Source organism: Elephantulus edwardii, unplaced genomic scaffold, assembly GCF_000299155.1.
Source record: "Elephantulus edwardii isolate Elephantulus edwardi_28Jun2011 unplaced genomic scaffold, EleEdw1.0 scaffold00112, whole genome shotgun sequence".
Taxonomy (NCBI): Eukaryota; Metazoa; Chordata; class Mammalia; order Macroscelidea; family Macroscelididae; genus Elephantulus; species Elephantulus edwardii.
This window is the reverse complement of record NW_006399862.1, coordinates 2,157,118-2,164,531: the sequence shown is the minus strand read 5'-3', so window position 1 is coordinate 2,164,531 and position 7,414 is coordinate 2,157,118.

Sequence of the window (7,414 nt, the reverse complement as noted above, 5' to 3'; positions counted from 1 at the left end):
ATGCCACATTTCTCCTCATAAAGCCCAGCCACCCAGATGATCTGTTCTGCACATAGATTGAAAAGAAATGGAGGCAGGATGCATCCCTGGCGTACTCCTTTCCTGATGCAATGCTTCTTTTCCATGCAATGTTTCCTTTGTCTGTTCTGAGGACTGCTTTCTGGTGCAAGTATAGATTTTGCGCCATCACAATCAAGTGTTGTGAGAGTCTCATTCCCCTTAAGTTAACCATAATTTGTGTGATCTACAGCTGAATGTTTTTGCATAGTCAATGAAACACAGACATTCTGCTGGTACTCTTTACTTTCTGCCAAAAGCCATTTGACATTGGAAATAGGATCACTAGTGCCATGACCTCTTCTAAACTTGTGGCCAGGAGAGACCAGAGCTTGGAGAAGGACATCATTCTTCAGAAGGGTGGAAGGCAGTGCAGGGGAGGAAGACCCTGGATGAGATGGAGTGATTCAATAACTCGAGTAGTGGAGTAGGTGTGTCGGAGTTAGTGAGACTGGCTTAGGACAGGGTAGACATGAGATTTGTTATACATAGGGTCACTATGAGTGGCAGGTGACTCAATAGAACTTAGCAACAACACCACCTTTGAGTTTCCAGCTCAACTGTGTTGCAATAATCTGACTAGAATTCAGAATAATATAACAATATTAGAGATACATATATTCCTTAAAGTAAATAAAGTTAAGGGTTATACTACTCAAACTGTGTGAGTGAGAGTGTGCGTGTGTGTGTGTGCGCGCGCCACCCATCTGTGTGCAGACTGCTCCTTTACATGGAATTTTCCACCCCTGTGGCAGAAGCATCAATAGTACAGTTGAGTCGAGAGGAAATGGGAGGACAGAGGTGGAAAGAGGCTTCAGCCATTGAAGTGGAGTTGGCTGGAGGCACCAGAGGGTCAAGGAGAGGAGATCAAGCTGGATGATATCAGGGCAGGGTAAAGATGAGAACACAACACATGCACAGAAGGAGCAGGTCTCAGGAACTCTCATCTGCTCTTTTAGATGAAATTCTTGTCTGATAAATATTGCTCTAAAGATGAGCACTCAAGTTAAGACAGACTAGGGAGAAGGACTGACCATCTGCTTCTGGAATAACAGGCCTCTGAAAGCCCTATGGACCACAGAGCACACTTCGATTAGACTAGCAGATATGGCACCTAAGTCTGAGCCTTCCTAATAGGAATCTCAAAGGAGGAGGAACAGTTGAAAATAGACACTAAGGATTTGAAAGTGGAATGTAAGAACTTTGAATGTCATAAAATTGGAGATTAAGGAAGAAATGGAACACATAACTATTGACATACTAGGCATTGGTTAAATGAAATGGATTTGCATGGTACATTTTTAATCAGATCATCCACTATAATAGAAATGAAAAGGTGAGGGGCAGAAATGGGGTCATTTATAGTTAAAAATACCATTTCTATATCCATCTTGAAATATAATGTGTGAGTGATAGGATAGTATCCAAACACATACAGGGAAGACCTGTCAATAAAACTATCATTCAAACTTGTATGCCAACAACCACAGCCAAGGAGGAGGAAATAGATGACTTCTACAAACTGTTGCAATTTGAAATAGATTGAACACACACCCAAGGTGCGTTAGTAAGAGTGGGTGACTGAAATGTAAAACTTGGGAACAGGGAAGAAGGAATGGTAGCTGGGAAATATGAATTTGGTGGCAGAAATGGTACAGGAGAATAAATGATAGAAATCTGTACTATCAATTATTAATTTCAAATACCTTTTATAATAAACACATATGGTAACTATAAACATGGACCCCACCTGGTTTTCTACACAGGAATTAGATTTATTGTATCTGTAGGAAAAATTGCTGGAGAAGCTCAATATCAACTGTGAAAACCAGGCCAGCTGCTCATTGTTGAACAGGCCATCAAGTACACATAGGCAAGTTCAAATGGAAGCTGAAGAAAATAAAGTCAAATCCACAAGAACCAAAGTCTGGTCTTGAGTCTATCCCTCCTGAATTTAAACACTATCTCAGGAATAGGTTTGAGGTCTTGAATACTAATTAGAGAAGGAAGACCAGATTGGTTGTGGGAGTATATCAAGAATATCATCCATGAAGGATGCAAAAGACCATTTTTAAGTAGGAAGAAGAAATGGCCAAGGTGGATGTCAATAGAGACTCTGAATATTGCACTAGAGTACCGAGAAGCTAAAGCAAAGGGAAGAAATAAAGAAGTTATGGAGCTGAACATAAGATTTCAAAAGGTGGCACAGGAAGATAAAGCCAAGTATTATAATGAAATATGCAAAGAACTGGAGTTGTAAAATCTAAAGGAATGATGTTTGATATTTACTATGCTGAAGAAACGGAAGAATAAATTCAAGGCTTGAGTTGCAGTACTTCATGATGTGGTGGATAGAATCTTAAATGACTATGGAAGCATCAAAAGAAGATGGAAAGAGTACAGAGAGTTACTGTACCAGAAAGACTGATACAGAACAACTTCATGAAACAGCATATGATTGGGAGATAATGGTGATGAAGGAGGAAATTCAAGCTGCTCTGAAGAAATTGCAAAGAAACAAGGCTCCAGTAGCACATCAATTGATAAATTTCAACAGACAAATGCGGCTCTGGATGCACTCACCATGGTGTGCCAAGAAACCTGGAGGACAACTACCTGGCCAACTGGAAGAAGTCCATATTTATTTCCATTCCAATCAATGGTGACTCAACAAAGTGTGTAAACTATTGAACAATCTCATTAATATCACATGCAAGCAATTGATCATCCAAAAACACTGGAACAGCACATCAACAGAGAAGAGGCCATGACACTAGAGGAGATGCAGCCAATGCTAGAGGGATCTTAGCTGAAAGAAGAGAGTACCGGTGGAATGTCTGTGTTTCATTGACTATGCAATGACATTTGACTGTGTGGATCATAATACACTGTGGCTAAAATTAAGAAGAATAGAAATACCAGAATACTTGATTTAGTGCTCATGGGCAACCTATACTTGGACCAGCAAGCAGTTGTCAGAATAGAGCAAGGAAACACTGCATCATTCAAGATGAGGAAAGGTGTATGACAGGGATGCATTCCATCTCCATACTTTTTCAATTTGTATGCTGAACAAATCATCCTAAAGACTGGATTTTAGAGGAAATGTGTGTATCAGGATTGGAGGAAGGCTCATCAACAACCTGTCTTATGCAGATGACACAGCCTTGCTTGCTGAAACGGAGGAGGGCATGAGGTGTTTGCTTCCATAGTTGAAGGACTGTAGTCTTGAATATGCATTGAAACTCAACATCAAGAACTCAAAGATTATTACCGCTGGGAAAATTTGCAGCATCAGGACAGATGGAGAAGAAATTGAGATTGTAAATAGCTTCATTTTGCTTGGCTCTACAATCAACACTCTTGATACCAATTGCTAGGAAATCAAAAGGGAAGTTGTATTGGGAAAATCAGCTATCAGGGACCTTTCTAGAGTACTGAAGAGCAACAGTGTCAGTCTAGAGACTAAGGTGTGCTTGATACAGTCCATGGTCTTCTCAATTACTTGCTATGCATCAGACAGCTGGCCAATGACTAAGGATGATAGAAGGAGAATATTGAACATACCATGGACTGCTAAGAGAATAAAGAGGTTTGTCCTGGAGAGTGTGAAACAAGGCTGCTCCTTGGAGGCAAGAATTTTAAAGCTCTATCTCACGTACTTTGGGCAGATTGCCAGGAGGGATCAATCCTTGGACAGGGACATCATACTTAGAAAAGTAGAGGGAACAGCACAAGAGAGGAAGAGTGTTTGAGGTGGTTTGACTCAGTGACTAGGGTAATGGGGGTAGGTGAGTCAGAGACAATGACGTTTGCTCAGGATAAAACAGGGTTCAGAGCTCAAGAGCACATAACAATAACAACACATATATAGTTGTTGTTTTCAACTATAACTGACATAAAGTAATTAGTGATGTTAGGTGAGATGAAGTCAACTTTCACTAACGAACAACAGATCTGAGCCTTGTCCTATCCTTTGCCATCCTTATGACCTTTGCCCTGCCGAAACCCATTGTAACAGTCACTTTGTCAATTCATCAAATAAAGCTGAGATATGACATTCAAGGTCATATTTTTTGTTCTCACAGGTTTTTAAAATTTTCTTTAACTTTTAAAATTTACACTCATACATGAGTAGTAGATAGTTTTTTTTCCCCTTCAGTATTGGTCTTGGTTTTGAGCTTCACGGTGTTTCTTTCCACAAATATAGTCAATCTGATTCCCATGTAGCCCATCAAGTGAAGAACATGTGGATACTCACCATTTAATATTTACTTTTTACTATTCGCAGTAAATACAGCAATCATTGTGCAAAATTCTGTCATACACTCTCCAGCTTCATTTATGTCCTAAGGTACTATCTCCTAAGTATTAGTCTTTCTTCTTTGCTTCCAACTCTCGCATTCTAGTCACCGGTCAGAATGAATATATTTTGACTGCACGTTCAATCAAATTCTTCATCTTTGACTTTCTTTGTTGGTGAGTATAGTTGAATAACAATTGTGTTCACAGGACTTCCACATGCATGTGAATGGTATCCTATCACTTTAAGTATTTGTACTTTAAGATAGAATTTGAAATGTTCTTTCATGACAATGGATGCTGCACCATTCCTCTTCAGTTCTTTGGTTCTAGCATACTAGAACATGTGATTGGCTGATTTTTAAATGGCCAATAGCAGTCCAGTGAGGTTTTCGAAGGCCTGCTATTTCAGAAGTGAATGACCAGGCCTGCTTTATAGTTTGTCTTAGTCTGAAATCTCCTCTAAAAACTGTCCACCATTAGTGGCTCTGCTAGTATTTGAAATGCTGGTTGCATAGCTTTGCATAGGCTGCACAGCTTCCACCATCACATCAACACACACTAGAGTACACTCTAGTACATTACGACAAACTGATGGATGAGTGGTAGAATGATGCATACGTATAGCACAGGGTGAGTCAGGGTTCAGACCCGTTGCTCACAGAATCACTATGAGTCGTACTTGATTGTACAACAACAAAAAATATAAGGAGATCTGGTGCCTTAATGGCAAGGAATTGTGCTACTATGCCAAAGGAACATGGTTCAAATTCACCAGATCCTCCGAGGGACAATAATGGATAATCTCTTCCCATGCAATTTACTGCCTCTGAAAAGATGCTGTATGAGCTATGTCAGTCCAAATAGGAGGATATTTATGGGAGCTCTGGTGGCCTAGTGGTAAGAACCTGCAACTGCAATCCCAAAGGCTCCCTACTCAAATCCATTTCCTTTTCATGGGAGAAGGATGGACAATCTATTCCCTTTGCTGTCTCTGAAAGCCCGCTGGATATAGTTAATTGAACAGGAGGAGATGGTCCATCTTTCATCCATGGAGCAGCTGGTGGGTTAGAACCATGTATTTTTGGGATTGCTAAGCAGCTTCTTACCAGTAGGCCAACAGAGGTCAATAGAGGACTAGCTTTCCTAGTGAAAAGAGTGAGCTATATGACACCGTTTTTTGCTACTCTTACCATAATGTATGCTGTTGAGATAGTAACAGGGTGAGGTGAAGCAAATGGGGGATACATGCATACTCCTTCATGGGTTTAATAAAGATTATAAGAAAGATGTGCAATGTGTTTATTCAATATAAATAGGGAAATAGTTTAAAAATAATTTTCAGAACCAGATATAAACTCCATAAAGTTTGGAGGACTATTATCTTCTCAATGACTGCTGACAATCTTAAAAAATTTCAATTAAAATAGTTTAAGTGGTAGGTGGGTAAGAAGTTATTTTGCCAACTTAAAGGCAGGTGATTTGAATCTACCCAAGTGTTCCAAGGGACAAAAGCAGATAATTTCTTCCAGTGTGACCTATAGCCTCTGAAAACTCATTTGAGGTGGGTCCAAATTGATGGGAATAAGTTGAGTTGACAAAGATAGAGACATTTCACACATTGAGTAATTTTTTTTAGATTTTAAAAAAAATATTCTTTGTTGTTTTGCATATAAAACTCATATAAATTGTGTTTCACACTTCATTCACATTGTTTTTCATACCATCATTCCCATGTATTGTGTTTTATAATGTAAGTCACCATTGAACTAAGCTCAATATTACCTTACTGTTTTAGGTCCCCATTTTATCTTTCCTATTTCCAACATCCCTCCCTTTACATATCATATTGTACAAACCCATGATTTTGCTCTTGCACATCCTCACCTCTCTGCTCCCACACCTTCTGTCCTTGAACCTTCATACAGGTTTTATCAGCAAAATTTCTATTTTTACAATGTCCTTATGCAGTATTTGTCCTTATAACACCAAGTTAGTTCACTCACCATAGTGCTCTCCAATTTCTCCCAAGCTTTGTAGTGTTTCTTTAAAAAATATTATTCCTGAGTTTTGCATAATCTTTTTTAACCATTTAAGAAGACATGAAATCCATTTAACAATGAATTACCTCCTGTATTATATTTTTGCTTAATTGACCCTTGATGATATTAGCATTACATATTGAAATAGAATCTTACATAATGGGAAAGCCTAAATAAGATGAAGACAAAACCATAAGCTTAGAAACAAGACCTAAACAATATTAATAGAAGATTATTTGCAAGAGAAGTAGAAGAACCCTCCTCTGCTATTTTCAAATCAGAAAAGTAGAGGATTGTTGTAATAATAAAGTTGGAAAGTGTCACAAGATTAGATTATCAATCTCCAGAATAGATTTATCTGTAATTATGGATTTTTCTACTCTCAAAAGATATATGGATTAAGTTTTTGCCATGCATTCTTATTTGATAACTGTCATAATTTATAGTATCTAGGAAGTCTGTCCTTATCAAAATCCTTGCCATTGGACCAATAGGCAACATCATGATAGATGGAAAAAGATTGAAACTAATAATGACTTTATCATACTTGGATCCACAGTCAACACACTTGATACCAGCAGTCAGAAGTTCAGGAGAAGTATTCACTGGGAAAGTCTGTAGTCAAGGGCCTCTCCAAATTATGAGAGCAATGAATTCCATTTGAAAACTATGATATACCCAAGTCAGGCTATAGTCTTTTTAGTCACTTGATGTGCATCTGAGAACTGGACAATGACTAAGGATGACAGAAGAAGAATTGATGCCTTTGAACTGTGGTGTTGGACAAGAGTGATGTAGGACCCCATGGACTACCAAAATAACAAACAGATATATCTTGGAGAAGGTGCAGCCAGAGTGTTCCTTGGGACCAAAGATGATAGCTCCATCTCACACCCTTTGGACATGTTGCTGCTGTTGTTGTTATGTGCCGTCGAGTCGTTTCCGACTCATAGCGACCCTATGCACAACAGCTCTAAACCCTGCTCTATCCTGCGCCAACTGCACCGCCTCTG